The following is a 15,336-nucleotide window of genomic DNA, read 5'->3' as shown; positions in this document are numbered from 1 at the left end:
CAAAACTTTAGAGGGCAGTGGAGGGGATGTAGCTCAGTGGTAGAGCGCATGCTTCGCATGTATGAGGCCCCGGGTTCAATCCCCGGCATCTCCAGGAGTCGCTGTTCTGTATCTCGGCTTTTTCCAGAAGGCTAGCCTGCCACCTTGTGGAAAGTTGAGGTTTCTCAGGCAGTTGGGGGGTCAGAACCCCACTTAAATAGGTTGCATTGAAAAATATTGTTTGAAATAGGCATAGTTTCCACTTTTCAAGAAAATCTGAGAATTTTGCTTGCCAAAAGGAGGAAATAAATGCCCTCTCTGAGGAACGAACTCAGGACCTTCAGATTATGAGACTGACGCGCTGCCTACTGCGCTAAGAAGGCTGCACACAAGCATCTCTAAACAAGACTATAGATCAGGAAGATAATCCAGTTGCGAGGCTTAAGGATTTTCCTGACTGAGACTTTATGCTGCAGTGTCAAGTGGGTTGACTTGGCAGACACTTACATTCAGGGTTTCCATGCATACAGTAAAACTTGGCATACAAGGGGATGTAGCTCAGTGGTAGAGCGCATGCTTTGCATGTATGAGGCCCCGGGTTCAATCCCCGGCATCTCCAGACTTTTGCCATGCTTATCTTGTATTTTGGCAGAAAACTAGGCTGGCTGTCAGTATTAAGGAAGAGATATGTCATGCAACTGGGATACGAACCCCACTTAAACTGTGAGACGTGTGCCTTGGAAAACCCCATGAAATGGGGCTATCTCATTTTTGATGCTTATAGAACCAAAGAATCTTACTTGTTTAAGCCATCAAAGTGATGATTAATCTTGGCAATCTTAATACATTTAGGATAGAAATCTGTGGCAGCCATCTTGGTCATTGGTAAGGGTTCTTCCTCTAAACCAGAGACTCTCTACAGTAGCTTCAAGAAAAACTGAATATGTTGCCTTTACTCTACTGATTTTTCCATTCTCTTTCCTTTCAAAAATGAACCCAAAATGCATGTTCTTGAAGCTGGGTGCGTGGTAATGACTCCCATAACTTTCTGTCATTTTTCTCACGGTTAAAGGCTTCCATCCATTTGCCACCAATGCTTCCTAAGGTCTTTGTATCAAAGTTCCTTTCCTTTCTGTAAAATTCATCATTGCGGCGCCCCTGCTTTTCACCAAGCCAAGACGGAGCATCCACTTTGGTGTGAAATCCTCCTTTGAGGTGATAAGACGTAACTCACAGTGTGCTCTCAGAAGTGGTAGCTTTGAGAGGGAGCCGCGATTAATATTGATGATTTTCATCTGTCTGCTCCTGGTCCCCACCCCCCACAACCTTTCTTGAGCGAGAGGTAATTTCAGTGCTATGAGCTTCTGCTACCCCTCCTTCGATAGCTCAGTTGGTAGAGCGCAGGACTGTAGCATTATTCGGGCATCCTTAGGTCGCTGGTTCAAATCCGGCTCGAAGGATTTTGTGGTTTCATTTCCATGTCTTTTGCTGTTAATCAACAATACCTTCCGTTGATTATGAAAAAGTCCCCGAGCTTCGATAAATACTGGAAAAGAAGCGTACTCTATCTGCTTTCAAAGGGAATTGATGACATAGTCATCGCTAGGGGAGGCGTGAAGAACAGTAAAGGAAACCTGCTGATCAAAACTGCTACCAAAGCATTGCATTAGTACATGTATGCCCTTGGCAGACTTCCAATTGCATTGCACCACGGTAGCTGCTTGGCAGCCAATCACACTGTGACTTGCCTTCAATTTGAGTGTCCACCGATGGGCAAGAGGGCATAGCCAATGGAATCATCCCCCGAAAGGCTGAGCAAGCTGGAAAGTAGACCAACAGTTTACACATTTGGGGAAATCCTGAGAAGTTTTGCATTCCAAACTGAGCAAATAAAAGCCCTGCCGGAGAATCGAACCCTGATTGCACTAAGTATATGCTCCATGAAGACAGCCCTCACGTAAGGCGTGGGCAATTTCATGCCTGACACTTTACATTCTAGTCTCAAATCGAGACTTTGCAGTCCGTGGGCTCCAGAGTCTCCTTGCATCCAGCAAAACTTTAGAGGGCAGTGGAGGGGATGTAGCTCAGTGGTAGAGCGCATGCTTCGCATGTATGAGGCCCCGGGTTCAATCCCCGGCATCTCCAGGAGTCGCTGTTCTGTATCTCGGCTTTTTCCAGAAGGCTAGCCTGCCACCTTGTGGAAAGTTGAGGTTTCTCAGGCAGTTGGGGGGTCAGAACCCCACTTAAATAGGTTGCATTGAAAAATATTGTTTGAAATAGGCATAGTTTCCACTTTTCAAGAAAATCTGAGAATTTTGCTTGCCAAAAGGAGGAAATAAATGCCCTCTCTGAGGAACGAACTCAGGACCTTCAGATTATGAGACTGACGCGCTGCCTACTGCGCTAAGAAGGCTGCACACAAGCATCTCTAAACAAGACTATAGACCAGGAAGATAATCCAGGTGCGAGGCTTAAGGATTTTCCTGACTGAGACTTTATGCTGCAGTGTCAAGTGGGTTGACTTGGCAGACACTTACATTCAGGGTTTCCATGCATACAGTAAAACTTGGCATACAAGGGGATGTAGCTCAGTGGTAGAGCGCATGCTTTGCATGTATGAGGCCCCGGGTTCAATCCCCGGCATCTCCAGACTTTTGCCATGCTTATCTTGTATTTTGGCAGAAAACTAGGCTGGCTGTCAGTATTAAGGAAGAGATATGTCATGCAACTGGGATACGAACCCCACTTAAACTGTGAGACGTGTGCCTTGGAAAACCCCATGAAATGGGGCTATCTCATTTTTGATGCTTATAGAACCAAAGAATCTTACTTGTTTAAGCCATCAAAGTGATGATTAATCTTGGCAATCTTAATACATTTAGGATAGAAATCTGTGGCAGCCATCTTGGTCATTGGTAAGGGTTCTTCCTCTAAACCAGAGACTCTCTACAGTAGCTTCAAGAAAAACTGAATATGTTGCCTTTACTCTACTGATTTTTCCATTCTCTTTCCTTTCAAAAATGAACCCAAAATGCATGTTCTTGAAGCTGGGTGCGTGGTAATGACTCCCATAACTTTCTGTCATTTTTCTCACGGTTAAAGGCTTCCATCCATTTGCCACCAATGCTTCCTAAGGTCTTTGTATCAAAGTTCCTTTCCTTTCTGTAAAATTCATCATTGCGGCGCCCCTGCTTTTCACCAAGCCAAGACGGAGCATCCACTTTGGTGTGAAATCCTCCTTTGAGGTGATAAGACGTAACTCACAGTGTGCTCTCAGAAGTGGTAGCTTTGAGAGGGAGCCGCGATTAATATTGATGATTTTCATCTGTCTGCTCCTGGTCCCCACCCCCCACAACCTTTCTTGAGCGAGAGGTAATTTCAGTGCTATGAGCTTCTGCTACCCCTCCTTCGATAGCTCAGTTGGTAGAGCGCAGGACTGTAGCATTAATTCGGGCATCCTTAGGTCGCTGGTTCAAATCCGGCTCGAACGATTTTGTGGTTTCATTTCCATGTCTTTTGCTGTTAATCAACAATACCTTCCGTTGATTATGAAAAAGTCCCCGAGCTTCGATAAATACTGGAAAAGAAGCGTACTCTATCTGCTTTCAAAGGGAATTGATGACATAGTCATCGCTAGGGGAGGCGTGAAGAACAGTAAAGGAAACCTGCTGATCAAAACTGCTACCAAAGCATTGCATTAGTACATGTATGCCCTTGGCAGACTTCCAATTGCATTGCACCACGGTAGCTGCTTGGCAGCCAATCACACTGTGACTTGCCTTCAATTTGAGTGTCCACCGATGGGCAAGAGGGCATAGCCAATGGAATCATCCCCCGAAAGGCTGAGCAAGCTGGAAAGTAGACCAACAGTTTACACATTTGGGGAAATCCTGAGAAGTTTTGCATTCCAAACTGAGCAAATAAAAGCCCTGCCGGAGAATCGAACCCTGATTGCACTAAGTATATGCTCCATGAAGACAGCCCTCACGTAAGGCGTGGGCAATTTCATGCCTCACACTTTACATTCTAGTCTCAAATCGAGACTTTGCAGTCCGTGGGCTCCAGAGTCTCCTTGCATCCAGCAAAAGTTTAGAGGGCAGTGGAGGGGATGTAGCTCAGTGGTAGAGCGCATGCTTCGCATGTATGAGGCCCCGGGTTCAATCCCCGGCATCTCCAGGAGTCGCTGTTCTGTATCTCGGCTTTTTCCAGAAGGCTAGCCTGCCACCTTGTGGAAAGTTGAGGTTTCTCAGGCAGTTGGGGGGTCAGAACCCCACTTAAATAGGTTGCATTGAAAAATATTGTTTGAAATAGGCATAGTTTCCACTTTTCAAGAAAATCTGAGAATTTTGCTTGCCAAAAGGAGGAAATAAATGCCCTCTCTGAGGAACGAACTCAGGACCTTCAGATTATGAGACTGACGCGCTGCCTACTGCGCTAAGAAGGCTGCACACAAGCATCTCTAAACAAGACTATAGATCAGGAAGATAATCCAGTTGCGAGGCTTAAGGATTTTCCTGACTGAGACTTTATGCTGCAGTGTCAAGTGGGTTGACTTGGCAGACACTTACATTCAGGGTTTCCATGCATACAGTAAAACTTGGCATACAAGGGGATGTAGCTCAGTGGTAGAGCGCATGCTTTGCATGTATGAGGCCCCGGGTTCAATCCCCGGCATCTCCAGACTTTTGCCATGCTTATCTTGTATTTTGGCAGAAAACTAGGCTGGCTGTCAGTATTAAGGAAGAGATATGTCATGCAACTGGGATACGAACCCCACTTAAACTGTGAGACGTGTGCCTTGGAAAACCCCATGAAATGGGGCTATCTCATTTTTGATGCTTATAGAACCAAAGAATCTTACTTGTTTAAGCCATCAAAGTGATGATTAATCTTGGCAATCTTAATACATTTAGGATAGAAATCTGTGGCAGCCATCTTGGTCATTGGTAAGGGTTCTTCCTCTAAACCAGAGACTCTCTACAGTAGCTTCAAGAAAAACTGAATATGTTGCCTTTACTCTACTGATTTTTCCATTCTCTTTCCTTTCAAAAATGAACCCAAAATGCATGTTCTTGAAGCTGGGTGCGTGGTAATGACTCCCATAACTTTCTGTCATTTTTCTCACGGTTAAAGGCTTCCATCCATTTGCCACCAATGCTTCCTAAGGTCTTTGTATCAAAGTTCCTTTCCTTTCTGTAAAATTCATCATTGCGGCGCCCCTGCTTTTCACCAAGCCAAGACGGAGCATCCACTTTGGTGTGAAATCCTCCTTTGAGGTGATAAGACGTAACTCACAGTGTGCTCTCAGAAGTGGTAGCTTTGAGAGGGAGCCGCGATTAATATTGATGATTTTCATCTGTCTGCTCCTGGTCCCCACCCCCCACAACCTTTCTTGAGCGAGAGGTAATTTCAGTGCTATGAGCTTCTGCTACCCCTCCTTCGATAGCTCAGTTGGTAGAGCGCAGGACTGTAGCATTAATTCGGGCATCCTTAGGTCGCTGGTTCAAATCCGGCTCGAAGGATTTTGTGGTTTCATTTCCATGTCTTTTGCTGTTAATCAACAATACCTTCCGTTGATTATGAAAAAGTCCCCGAGCTTCGATAAATACTGGAAAAGAAGCGTACTCTATCTGCTTTCAAAGGGAATTGATGACATAGTCATCGCTAGGGGAGGCGTGAAGAACAGTAAAGGAAACCTGCTGATCAAAACTGCTACCAAAGCATTGCATTAGTACATGTATGCCCTTGGCAGACTTCCAATTGCATTGCACCACGGTAGCTGCTTGGCAGCCAATCACACTGTGACTTGCCTTCAATTTGAGTGTCCACCGATGGGCAAGAGGGCATAGCCAATGGAATCATCCCCCGAAAGGCTGAGCAAGCTGGAAAGTAGACCAACAGTTTACACATTTGGGGAAATCCTGAGAAGTTTTGCATTCCAAACTGAGCAAATAAAAGCCCTGCCGGAGAATCGAACCCTGATTGCACTAAGTATATGCTCCATGAAGACAGCCCTCACGTAAGGCGTGGGCAATTTCATGCCTGACACTTTACATTCTAGTCTCAAATCGAGACTTTGCAGTCCGTGGGCTCCAGAGTCTCCTTGCATCCAGCAAAAGTTTAGAGGGCAGTGGAGGGGATGTAGCTCAGTGGTAGAGCGCATGCTTCGCATGTATGAGGCCCCGGGTTCAATCCCCGGCATCTCCAGGAGTCGCTGTTCTGTATCTCGGCTTTTTCCAGAAGGCTAGCCTGCCACCTTGTGGAAAGTTGAGGTTTCTCAGGCAGTTGGGGGGTCAGAACCCCACTTAAATAGGTTGCATTGAAAAATATTGTTTGAAATAGGCATAGTTTCCACTTTTCAAGAAAATCTGAGAATTTTGCTTGCCAAAAGGAGGAAATAAATGCCCTCTCTGAGGATCGAACTCAGGACCTTCAGATTATGAGACTGACGCGCTGCCTACTGCGCTAAGAAGGCTGCACACAAGCATCTCTAAACAAGACTATAGACCAGGAAGATAATCCAGGTGCGAGGCTTAAGGATTTTCCTGACTGAGACTTTATGCTGCAGTGTCAAGTGGGTTGACTTGGCAGACACTTACATTCAGGGTTTCCATGCATACAGTAAAACTTGGCATACAAGGGGATGTAGCTCAGTGGTAGAGCGCATACTTTGCATGTATGAGGCCCCGGGTTCAATCCCCGGCATCTCCAGACTTTTGCCATGCTTATCTTGGATTTTGGCAGAAAACTAGGCTGGCTGTCAGTATTAAGGAAGAGATATGTCATGCAACTGGGATACGAACCCCACTTAAACTGTGAGACGTGTGCCTTGGAAAACCCCATGAAATGGGGCTATCTCATTTTTGATGCTTATAGAACCAAAGAATCTTACTTGTTTAAGCCATCAAAGTGATGATTAATCTTGGCAATCTTAATACATTTAGGATAGAAATCGGTGGCAGCCATCTTGGTCATTGGTAAGGGTTCTTCCTCTAAACCAGAGACTCTCTACAGTAGCTTCAAGAAAAACTGAATATGTTGCCTTTACTCTACTGATTTTTCCATTCTCTTTCCTTTCAAAAATGAACCCAAAATGCATGTTCTTGAAGCTGGGTGCGTGGTAATGACTCCCATAACTTTCTGTCATTTTTCTCACGGTTAAAGGCTTCCATCCATTTGCCACCAATGCTTCCTAAGGTCTTTGTATCAAAGTTCCTTTCCTTTCTTTAAAATTCATCATTGCGGCGCCCCTGCTTTTCACCAAGCCAAGACGGAACATCCACTTTGGTGTGAAATCCTCCTTTGAGGTGATAAGACGTAACTCACAGTGTGCTCTCAGAAGTGGTAGCTTTGAGAGGGAGCCGCGATTAATATTGATGATTTTCATCTGTCTGCTCCTGGTCCCCACCCCCCACAACCTTTCTTGAGCGAGAGGTAATTTCAGTGCTATGAGCTTCTGCTACCCCTCCTTCGATAGCTCAGTTGGTAGAGCGGAGGACTGTAGCATTAATTCGGGCATCCTTAGGTCGCTGGTTCAAATCCGGCTCGAAGGATTTTGTGGTTTCATTTCCATGTCTTTTGCTGTTAATCAACAATACCTTCCGTTGATTATGAAAAAGTCCCCGAGCTTCGATAAATACTGGAAAAGAAGCGTACTCTATCTGCTTTCAAAGGGAATTGATGACATAGTCATCGCTAGGGGAGGCGTGAAGAACAGTAAAGGAAACCTGCTGATCAAAACTGCTTCCAAAGCATTGCATTAGTACATGTATGCCCTTGGCAGACTTCCAATTGCATTGCACCACGGTAGCTGCTTGGCAGCCAATCACACTGTGACTTGCCTTCAATTTGAGTGTCCACCGATGGGCAAGAGGGCATAGCCAATGGAATCATCCCCCGAAAGGCTGAGCAAGCTGGAAAGTAGACCAACAGTTTACACATTTGGGGAAATCCTGAGAAGTTTTGCATTCCAAACTGAGCAAATAAAAGCCCTGCCGGAGAATCGAACCCTGATTGCACTAAGTATATGCTCCATGAAGACAGCCCTCACGTAAGGCGTGGGCAATTTCATGCCTGACACTTTACATTCTAGTCTCAAATCGAGACTTTGCAGTCCGTGGGCTCCAGAGTCTCCTTGCATCCAGCAAAACTTTAGAGGGCAGTGGAGGGGATGTAGCTCAGTGGTAGAGCGCATGCTTCGCATGTATGAGGCCCCGGGTTCAATCCCCGGCATCTCCAGGAGTCGCTGTTCTGTATCTCGGCTTTTTCCAGAAGGCTAGCCTGCCACCTTGTGGAAAGTTGAGGTTTCTCAGGCAGTTGGGGGGTCAGAACCCCACTTAAATAGGTTGCATTGAAAAATATTGTTTGAAATAGGCATAGTTTCCACTTTTCAAGAAAATCTGAGAATTTTGCTTGCCAAAAGGAGGAAATAAATGCCCTCTCTGAGGAACGAACTCAGGACCTTCAGATTATGAGACTGACGCGCTGCCTACTGCGCTAAGAAGGCTGCACACAAGCATCTCTAAACAAGACTATAGATCAGGAAGATAATCCAGTTGCGAGGCTTAAGGATTTTCCTGACTGAGACTTTATGCTGCAGTGTCAAGTGGGTTGACTTGGCAGACACTTACATTCAGGGTTTCCATGCATACAGTAAAACTTGGCATACAAGGGGATGTAGCTCAGTGGTAGAGCGCATGCTTTGCATGTATGAGGCCCCGGGTTCAATCCCCGGCATCTCCAGACTTTTGCCATGCTTATCTTGTATTTTGGCAGAAAACTAGGCTGGCTGTCAGTATTAAGGAAGAGATATGTCATGCAACTGGGATACGAACCCCACTTAAACTGTGAGACGTGTGCCTTGGAAAACCCCATGAAATGGGGCTATCTCATTTTTGATGCTTATAGAACCAAAGAATCTTACTTGTTTAAGCCATCAAAGTGATGATTAATCTTGGCAATCTTAATACATTTAGGATAGAAATCTGTGGCAGCCATCTTGGTCATTGGTAAGGGTTCTTCCTCTAAACCAGAGACTCTCTACAGTAGCTTCAAGAAAAACTGAATATGTTGCCTTTACTCTACTGATTTTTCCATTCTCTTTCCTTTCAAAAATGAACCCAAAATGCATGTTCTTGAAGCTGGGTGCGTGGTAATGACTCCCATAACTTTCTGTCATTTTTCTCACGGTTAAAGGCTTCCATCCATTTGCCACCAATGCTTCCTAAGGTCTTTGTATCAAAGTTCCTTTCCTTTCTGTAAAATTCATCATTGCGGCGCCCCTGCTTTTCACCAAGCCAAGACGGAGCATCCACTTTGGTGTGAAATCCTCCTTTGAGGTGATAAGACGTAACTCACAGTGTGCTCTCAGAAGTGGTAGCTTTGAGAGGGAGCCGCGATTAATATTGATGATTTTCATCTGTCTGCTCCTGGTCCCCACCCCCCACAACCTTTCTTGAGCGAGAGGTAATTTCAGTGCTATGAGCTTCTGCTACCCCTCCTTCGATAGCTCAGTTGGTAGAGCGCAGGACTGTAGCATTAATTCGGGCATCCTTAGGTCGCTGGTTCAAATCCGGCTCGAAGGATTTTGTGGTTTCATTTCCATGTCTTTTGCTGTTAATCAACAATACCTTCCGTTGATTATGAAAAAGTCCCCGAGCTTCGATAAATACTGGAAAAGAAGCGTACTCTATCTGCTTTCAAAGGGAATTGATGACATAGTCATCGCTAGGGGAGGCGTGAAGAACAGTAAAGGAAACCTGCTGATCAAAACTGCTACCAAAGCATTGCATTAGTACATGTATGCCCTTGGCAGACTTCCAATTGCATTGCACCACGGTAGCTGCTTGGCAGCCAATCACACTGTGACTTGCCTTCAATTTGAGTGTCCACCGATGGGCAAGAGGGCATAGCCAATGGAATCATCCCCCGAAAGGCTGAGCAAGCTGGAAAGTAGACCAACAGTTTACACATTTGGGGAAATCCTGAGAAGTTTTGCATTCCAAACTGAGCAAATAAAAGCCCTGCCGGAGAATCGAACCCTGATTGCACTAAGTATATGCTCCATGAAGACAGCCCTCACGTAAGGCGTGGGCAATTTCATGCCTGACACTTTACATTCTAGTCTCAAATCGAGACTTTGCAGTCCGTGGGCTCCAGAGTCTCCTTGCATCCAGCAAAAGTTTAGAGGGCAGTGGAGGGGATGTAGCTCAGTGGTAGAGCGCATGCTTCGCATGTATGAGGCCCCGGGTTCAATCCCCGGCATCTCCAGGAGTCGCTGTTCTGTATCTCGGCTTTTTCCAGAAGGCTAGCCTGCCACCTTGTGGAAAGTTGAGGTTTCTCAGGCAGTTGGGGGGTCAGAACCCCACTTAAATAGGTTGCATTGAAAAATATTGTTTGAAATAGGCATAGTTTCCACTTTTCAAGAAAATCTGAGAATTTTGCTTGCCAAAAGGAGGAAATAAATGCCCTCTCTGAGGATCGAACTCAGGACCTTCAGATTATGAGACTGACGCGCTGCCTACTGCGCTAAGAAGGCTGCACACAAGCATCTCTAAACAAGACTATAGACCAGGAAGATAATCCAGGTGCGAGGCTTAAGGATTTTCCTGACTGAGACTTTATGCTGCAGTGTCAAGTGGGTTGACTTGGCAGACACTTACATTCAGGGTTTCCATGCATACAGTAAAACTTGGCATACAAGGGGATGTAGCTCAGTGGTAGAGTGCATACTTTGCATGTATGAGGCCCCGGGTTCAATCCCCGGCATCTCCAGACTTTTGCCATGCTTATCTTGGATTTTGGCAGAAAACTAGGCTGGCTGTCAGTATTAAGGAAGAGATATGTCATGCAACTGGGATACGAACCCCACTTAAACTGTGAGACGTGTGCCTTGGAAAACCCCATGAAATGGGGCTATCTCATTTTTGATGCTTATAGAACCAAAGAATCTTACTTGTTTAAGCCATCAAAGTGATGATTAATCTTGGCAATCTTAATACATTTAGGATAGAAATCGGTGGCAGCCATCTTGGTCATTGGTAAGGGTTCTTCCTCTAAACCAGAGACTCTCTACAGTAGCTTCAAGAAAAACTGAATATGTTGCCTTTACTCTACTGATTTTTCCATTCTCTTTCCTTTCAAAAATGAACCCAAAATGCATGTTCTTGAAGCTGGGTGCGTGGTAATGACTCCCATAACTTTCTGTCATTTTTCTCACGGTTAAAGGCTTCCATCCATTTGCCACCAATGCTTCCTAAGGTCTTTGTATCAAAGTTCCTTTCCTTTCTTTAAAATTCATCATTGCGGCGCCCCTGCTTTTCACCAAGCCAAGACGGAACATCCACTTTGGTGTGAAATCCTCCTTTGAGGTGATAAGACGTAACTCACAGTGTGCTCTCAGAAGTGGTAGCTTTGAGAGGGAGCCGCGATTAATATTGATGATTTTCATCTGTCTGCTCCTGGTCCCCACCCCCCACAACCTTTCTTGAGCGAGAGGTAATTTCAGTGCTATGAGCTTCTGCTACCCCTCCTTCGATAGCTCAGTTGGTAGAGCGGAGGACTGTAGCATTAATTCGGGCATCCTTAGGTCGCTGGTTCAAATCCGGCTCGAAGGATTTTGTGGTTTCATTTCCATGTCTTTTGCTGTTAATCAACAATACCTTCCGTTGATTATGAAAAAGTCCCCGAGCTTCGATAAATACTGGAAAAGAAGCGTACTCTATCTGCTTTCAAAGGGAATTGATGACATAGTCATCGCTAGGGGAGGCGTGAAGAACAGTAAAGGAAACCTGCTGATCAAAACTGCTTCCAAAGCATTGCATTAGTACATGTATGCCCTTGGCAGACTTCCAATTGCATTGCACCACGGTAGCTGCTTGGCAGCCAATCACACTGTGACTTGCCTTCAATTTGAGTGTCCACCGATGGGCAAGAGGGCATAGCCAATGGAATCATCCCCCGAAAGGCTGAGCAAGCTGGAAAGTAGACCAACAGTTTACACATTTGGGGAAATCCTGAGAAGTTTTGCATTCCAAACTGAGCAAATAAAAGCCCTGCCGGAGAATCGAACCCTGATTGCACTAAGTATATGCTCCATGAAGACAGCCCTCACGTAAGGCGTGGGCAATTTCATGCCTGACACTTTACATTCTAGTCTCAAATCGAGACTTTGCAGTCCGTGGGCTCCAGAGTCTCCTTGCATCCAGCAAAACTTTAGAGGGCAGTGGAGGGGATGTAGCTCAGTGGTAGAGCGCATGCTTCGCATGTATGAGGCCCCGGGTTCAATCCCCGGCATCTCCAGGAGTCGCTGTTCTGTATCTCGGCTTTTTCCAGAAGGCTAGCCTGCCACCTTGTGGAAAGTTGAGGTTTCTCAGGCAGTTGGGGGGTCAGAACCCCACTTAAATAGGTTGCATTGAAAAATATTGTTTGAAATAGGCATAGTTTCCACTTTTCAAGAAAATCTGAGAATTTTGCTTGCCAAAAGGAGGAAATAAATGCCCTCTCTGAGGAACGAACTCAGGACCTTCAGATTATGAGACTGACGCGCTGCCTACTGCGCTAAGAAGGCTGCACACAAGCATCTCTAAACAAGACTATAGATCAGGAAGATAATCCAGTTGCGAGGCTTAAGGATTTTCCTGACTGAGACTTTATGCTGCAGTGTCAAGTGGGTTGACTTGGCAGACACTTACATTCAGGGTTTCCATGCATACAGTAAAACTTGGCATACAAGGGGATGTAGCTCAGTGGTAGAGCGCATGCTTTGCATGTATGAGGCCCCGGGTTCAATCCCCGGCATCTCCAGACTTTTGCCATGCTTATCTTGTATTTTGGCAGAAAACTAGGCTGGCTGTCAGTATTAAGGAAGAGATATGTCATGCAACTGGGATACGAACCCCACTTAAACTGTGAGACGTGTGCCTTGGAAAACCCCATGAAATGGGGCTATCTCATTTTTGATGCTTATAGAACCAAAGAATCTTACTTGTTTAAGCCATCAAAGTGATGATTAATCTTGGCAATCTTAATACATTTAGGATAGAAATCTGTGGCAGCCATCTTGGTCATTGGTAAGGGTTCTTCCTCTAAACCAGAGACTCTCTACAGTAGCTTCAAGAAAAACTGAATATGTTGCCTTTACTCTACTGATTTTTCCATTCTCTTTCCTTTCAAAAATGAACCCAAAATGCATGTTCTTGAAGCTGGGTGCGTGGTAATGACTCCCATAACTTTCTGTCATTTTTCTCACGGTTAAAGGCTTCCATCCATTTGCCACCAATGCTTCCTAAGGTCTTTGTATCAAAGTTCCTTTCCTTTCTGTAAAATTCATCATTGCGGCGCCCCTGCTTTTCACCAAGCCAAGACGGAGCATCCACTTTGGTGTGAAATCCTCCTTTGAGGTGATAAGACGTAACTCACAGTGTGCTCTCAGAAGTGGTAGCTTTGAGAGGGAGCCGCGATTAATATTGATGATTTTCATCTGTCTGCTCCTGGTCCCCACCCCCCACAACCTTTCTTGAGCGAGAGGTAATTTCAGTGCTATGAGCTTCTGCTACCCCTCCTTCGATAGCTCAGTTGGTAGAGCGCAGGACTGTAGCATTAATTCGGGCATCCTTAGGTCGCTGGTTCAAATCCGGCTCGAAGGATTTTGTGGTTTCATTTCCATGTCTTTTGCTGTTAATCAACAATACCTTCCGTTGATTATGAAAAAGTCCCCGAGCTTCGATAAATACTGGAAAAGAAGCGTACTCTATCTGCTTTCAAAGGGAATTGATGACATAGTCATCGCTAGGGGAGGCGTGAAGAACAGTAAAGGAAACCTGCTGATCAAAACTGCTACCAAAGCATTGCATTAGTACATGTATGCCCTTGGCAGACTTCCAATTGCATTGCACCACGGTAGCTGCTTGGCAGCCAATCACACTGTGACTTGCCTTCAATTTGAGTGTCCACCGATGGGCAAGAGGGCATAGCCAATGGAATCATCCCCCGAAAGGCTGAGCAAGCTGGAAAGTAGACCAACAGTTTACACATTTGGGGAAATCCTGAGAAGTTTTGCATTCCAAACTGAGCAAATAAAAGCCCTGCCGGAGAATCGAACCCTGATTGCACTAAGTATATGCTCCATGAAGACAGCCCTCACGTAAGGCGTGGGCAATTTCATGCCTGACACTTTACATTCTAGTCTCAAATCGAGACTTTGCAGTCCGTGGGCTCCAGAGTCTCCTTGCATCCAGCAAAAGTTTAGAGGGCAGTGGAGGGGATGTAGCTCAGTGGTAGAGCGCATGCTTCGCATGTATGAGGCCCCGGGTTCAATCCCCGGCATCTCCAGGAGTCGCTGTTCTGTATCTCGGCTTTTTCCAGAAGGCTAGCCTGCCACCTTGTGGAAAGTTGAGGTTTCTCAGGCAGTTGGGGGGTCAGAACCCCACTTAAATAGGTTGCATTGAAAAATATTGTTTGAAATAGGCATAGTTTCCACTTTTCAAGAAAATCTGAGAATTTTGCTTGCCAAAAGGAGGAAATAAATGCCCTCTCTGAGGATCGAACTCAGGACCTTCAGATTATGAGACTGACGCGCTGCCTACTGCGCTAAGAAGGCTGCACACAAGCATCTCTAAACAAGACTATAGACCAGGAAGATAATCCAGGTGCGAGGCTTAAGGATTTTCCTGACTGAGACTTTATGCTGCAGTGTCAAGTGGGTTGACTTGGCAGACACTTACATTCAGGGTTTCCATGCATACAGTAAAACTTGGCATACAAGGGGATGTAGCTCAGTGGTAGAGTGCATACTTTGCATGTATGAGGCCCCGGGTTCAATCCCCGGCATCTCCAGACTTTTGCCATGCTTATCTTGGATTTTGGCAGAAAACTAGGCTGGCTGTCAGTATTAAGGAAGAGATATGTCATGCAACTGGGATACGAACCCCACTTAAACTGTGAGACGTGTGCCTTGGAAAACCCCATGAAATGGGGCTATCTCATTTTTGATGCTTATAGAACCAAAGAATCTTACTTGTTTAAGCCATCAAAGTGATGATTAATCTTGGCAATCTTAATACATTTAGGATAGAAATCGGTGGCAGCCATCTTGGTCATTGGTAAGGGTTCTTCCTCTAAACCAGAGACTCTCTACAGTAGCTTCAAGAAAAACTGAATATGTTGCCTTTACTCTACTGATTTTTCCATTCTCTTTCCTTTCAAAAATGAACCCAAAATGCATGTTCTTGAAGCTGGGTGCGTGGTAATGACTCCCATAACTTTCTGTCATTTTTCTCACGGTTAAAGGCTTCCATCCATTTGCCACCAATGCTTCCTAAGGTCTTTGTATCAAAGTTCCTTTCCTTTCTTTAAAAT

General features: G+C 45.3%; 31 non-coding genes across 31 annotated transcripts; 23 read left to right on the top strand and 8 right to left on the bottom strand.

The window, feature by feature from the left end:
• The first annotated feature begins 22 nt into the window (after positions 1-22).
• Positions 23-94, top strand: TRNAA-CGC (transfer RNA alanine (anticodon CGC)). Its single transcript has one exon. It is a non-coding gene; the product is annotated as a tRNA-Ala (tRNA).
• Positions 95-289: 195 nt separating this feature from the next.
• TRNAM-CAU (transfer RNA methionine (anticodon CAU)) lies at positions 290-362 on the bottom strand. Its single transcript has one exon. It is a non-coding gene; the product is annotated as a tRNA-Met (tRNA).
• A 164-nt stretch (positions 363-526) lies between these two features.
• Positions 527-598, top strand: TRNAA-UGC (transfer RNA alanine (anticodon UGC)). The gene has a single exon. It is a non-coding gene; the product is annotated as a tRNA-Ala (tRNA).
• Positions 599-1,354: 756 nt separating this feature from the next.
• On the top strand, positions 1,355-1,439 carry TRNAY-GUA (transfer RNA tyrosine (anticodon GUA)). The gene is given in 2 exon segments: positions 1,355-1,391; positions 1,404-1,439. It is a non-coding gene; the product is annotated as a tRNA-Tyr (tRNA).
• A 613-nt stretch (positions 1,440-2,052) lies between these two features.
• TRNAA-CGC (transfer RNA alanine (anticodon CGC)) lies at positions 2,053-2,124 on the top strand. Its single transcript has one exon. It is a non-coding gene; the product is annotated as a tRNA-Ala (tRNA).
• A 195-nt stretch (positions 2,125-2,319) lies between these two features.
• On the bottom strand, positions 2,320-2,392 carry TRNAM-CAU (transfer RNA methionine (anticodon CAU)). Its single transcript has one exon. It is a non-coding gene; the product is annotated as a tRNA-Met (tRNA).
• Positions 2,393-2,556: 164 nt separating this feature from the next.
• TRNAA-UGC (transfer RNA alanine (anticodon UGC)) lies at positions 2,557-2,628 on the top strand. The gene has a single exon. It is a non-coding gene; the product is annotated as a tRNA-Ala (tRNA).
• Positions 2,629-3,384: 756 nt separating this feature from the next.
• On the top strand, positions 3,385-3,470 carry TRNAY-GUA (transfer RNA tyrosine (anticodon GUA)). The gene is given in 2 exon segments: positions 3,385-3,421; positions 3,435-3,470. It is a non-coding gene; the product is annotated as a tRNA-Tyr (tRNA).
• A 613-nt stretch (positions 3,471-4,083) lies between these two features.
• Positions 4,084-4,155, top strand: TRNAA-CGC (transfer RNA alanine (anticodon CGC)). The gene has a single exon. It is a non-coding gene; the product is annotated as a tRNA-Ala (tRNA).
• Positions 4,156-4,350: 195 nt separating this feature from the next.
• TRNAM-CAU (transfer RNA methionine (anticodon CAU)) lies at positions 4,351-4,423 on the bottom strand. Its single transcript has one exon. It is a non-coding gene; the product is annotated as a tRNA-Met (tRNA).
• Positions 4,424-4,587: 164 nt separating this feature from the next.
• Positions 4,588-4,659, top strand: TRNAA-UGC (transfer RNA alanine (anticodon UGC)). Its single transcript has one exon. It is a non-coding gene; the product is annotated as a tRNA-Ala (tRNA).
• Positions 4,660-5,415: 756 nt separating this feature from the next.
• On the top strand, positions 5,416-5,501 carry TRNAY-GUA (transfer RNA tyrosine (anticodon GUA)). The gene is given in 2 exon segments: positions 5,416-5,452; positions 5,466-5,501. It is a non-coding gene; the product is annotated as a tRNA-Tyr (tRNA).
• A 613-nt stretch (positions 5,502-6,114) lies between these two features.
• Positions 6,115-6,186, top strand: TRNAA-CGC (transfer RNA alanine (anticodon CGC)). Its single transcript has one exon. It is a non-coding gene; the product is annotated as a tRNA-Ala (tRNA).
• Positions 6,187-6,381: 195 nt separating this feature from the next.
• TRNAM-CAU (transfer RNA methionine (anticodon CAU)) lies at positions 6,382-6,454 on the bottom strand. Its single transcript has one exon. It is a non-coding gene; the product is annotated as a tRNA-Met (tRNA).
• Positions 6,455-6,618: 164 nt separating this feature from the next.
• TRNAA-UGC (transfer RNA alanine (anticodon UGC)) lies at positions 6,619-6,690 on the top strand. Its single transcript has one exon. It is a non-coding gene; the product is annotated as a tRNA-Ala (tRNA).
• A 756-nt stretch (positions 6,691-7,446) lies between these two features.
• On the top strand, positions 7,447-7,532 carry TRNAY-GUA (transfer RNA tyrosine (anticodon GUA)). The gene is given in 2 exon segments: positions 7,447-7,483; positions 7,497-7,532. It is a non-coding gene; the product is annotated as a tRNA-Tyr (tRNA).
• A 613-nt stretch (positions 7,533-8,145) lies between these two features.
• Positions 8,146-8,217, top strand: TRNAA-CGC (transfer RNA alanine (anticodon CGC)). The gene has a single exon. It is a non-coding gene; the product is annotated as a tRNA-Ala (tRNA).
• Positions 8,218-8,412: 195 nt separating this feature from the next.
• Positions 8,413-8,485, bottom strand: TRNAM-CAU (transfer RNA methionine (anticodon CAU)). The gene has a single exon. It is a non-coding gene; the product is annotated as a tRNA-Met (tRNA).
• A 164-nt stretch (positions 8,486-8,649) lies between these two features.
• On the top strand, positions 8,650-8,721 carry TRNAA-UGC (transfer RNA alanine (anticodon UGC)). Its single transcript has one exon. It is a non-coding gene; the product is annotated as a tRNA-Ala (tRNA).
• Positions 8,722-9,477: 756 nt separating this feature from the next.
• On the top strand, positions 9,478-9,563 carry TRNAY-GUA (transfer RNA tyrosine (anticodon GUA)). Its single transcript is given in 2 exon segments — positions 9,478-9,514; positions 9,528-9,563. It is a non-coding gene; the product is annotated as a tRNA-Tyr (tRNA).
• A 613-nt stretch (positions 9,564-10,176) lies between these two features.
• TRNAA-CGC (transfer RNA alanine (anticodon CGC)) lies at positions 10,177-10,248 on the top strand. Its single transcript has one exon. It is a non-coding gene; the product is annotated as a tRNA-Ala (tRNA).
• Positions 10,249-10,443: 195 nt separating this feature from the next.
• Positions 10,444-10,516, bottom strand: TRNAM-CAU (transfer RNA methionine (anticodon CAU)). Its single transcript has one exon. It is a non-coding gene; the product is annotated as a tRNA-Met (tRNA).
• Positions 10,517-10,680: 164 nt separating this feature from the next.
• TRNAA-UGC (transfer RNA alanine (anticodon UGC)) lies at positions 10,681-10,752 on the top strand. Its single transcript has one exon. It is a non-coding gene; the product is annotated as a tRNA-Ala (tRNA).
• Positions 10,753-11,508: 756 nt separating this feature from the next.
• On the top strand, positions 11,509-11,594 carry TRNAY-GUA (transfer RNA tyrosine (anticodon GUA)). Its single transcript is given in 2 exon segments — positions 11,509-11,545; positions 11,559-11,594. It is a non-coding gene; the product is annotated as a tRNA-Tyr (tRNA).
• Positions 11,595-12,207: 613 nt separating this feature from the next.
• On the top strand, positions 12,208-12,279 carry TRNAA-CGC (transfer RNA alanine (anticodon CGC)). The gene has a single exon. It is a non-coding gene; the product is annotated as a tRNA-Ala (tRNA).
• Positions 12,280-12,474: 195 nt separating this feature from the next.
• TRNAM-CAU (transfer RNA methionine (anticodon CAU)) lies at positions 12,475-12,547 on the bottom strand. Its single transcript has one exon. It is a non-coding gene; the product is annotated as a tRNA-Met (tRNA).
• A 164-nt stretch (positions 12,548-12,711) lies between these two features.
• On the top strand, positions 12,712-12,783 carry TRNAA-UGC (transfer RNA alanine (anticodon UGC)). The gene has a single exon. It is a non-coding gene; the product is annotated as a tRNA-Ala (tRNA).
• Positions 12,784-13,539: 756 nt separating this feature from the next.
• Positions 13,540-13,625, top strand: TRNAY-GUA (transfer RNA tyrosine (anticodon GUA)). The gene is given in 2 exon segments: positions 13,540-13,576; positions 13,590-13,625. It is a non-coding gene; the product is annotated as a tRNA-Tyr (tRNA).
• A 613-nt stretch (positions 13,626-14,238) lies between these two features.
• TRNAA-CGC (transfer RNA alanine (anticodon CGC)) lies at positions 14,239-14,310 on the top strand. Its single transcript has one exon. It is a non-coding gene; the product is annotated as a tRNA-Ala (tRNA).
• A 195-nt stretch (positions 14,311-14,505) lies between these two features.
• TRNAM-CAU (transfer RNA methionine (anticodon CAU)) lies at positions 14,506-14,578 on the bottom strand. Its single transcript has one exon. It is a non-coding gene; the product is annotated as a tRNA-Met (tRNA).
• A 164-nt stretch (positions 14,579-14,742) lies between these two features.
• Positions 14,743-14,814, top strand: TRNAA-UGC (transfer RNA alanine (anticodon UGC)). Its single transcript has one exon. It is a non-coding gene; the product is annotated as a tRNA-Ala (tRNA).
• The last annotated feature ends 522 nt before the right edge of the window (positions 14,815-15,336 follow it).

The sequence above is a fragment of the Lissotriton helveticus genome, chromosome 1_2 (assembly GCF_964261635.1).
Source record: "Lissotriton helveticus chromosome 1_2, aLisHel1.1, whole genome shotgun sequence".
NCBI classification, from domain to species: Eukaryota; Metazoa; Chordata; class Amphibia; order Caudata; family Salamandridae; genus Lissotriton; species Lissotriton helveticus.
This window is presented reverse-complemented; position numbering and strand designations above follow the sequence as displayed.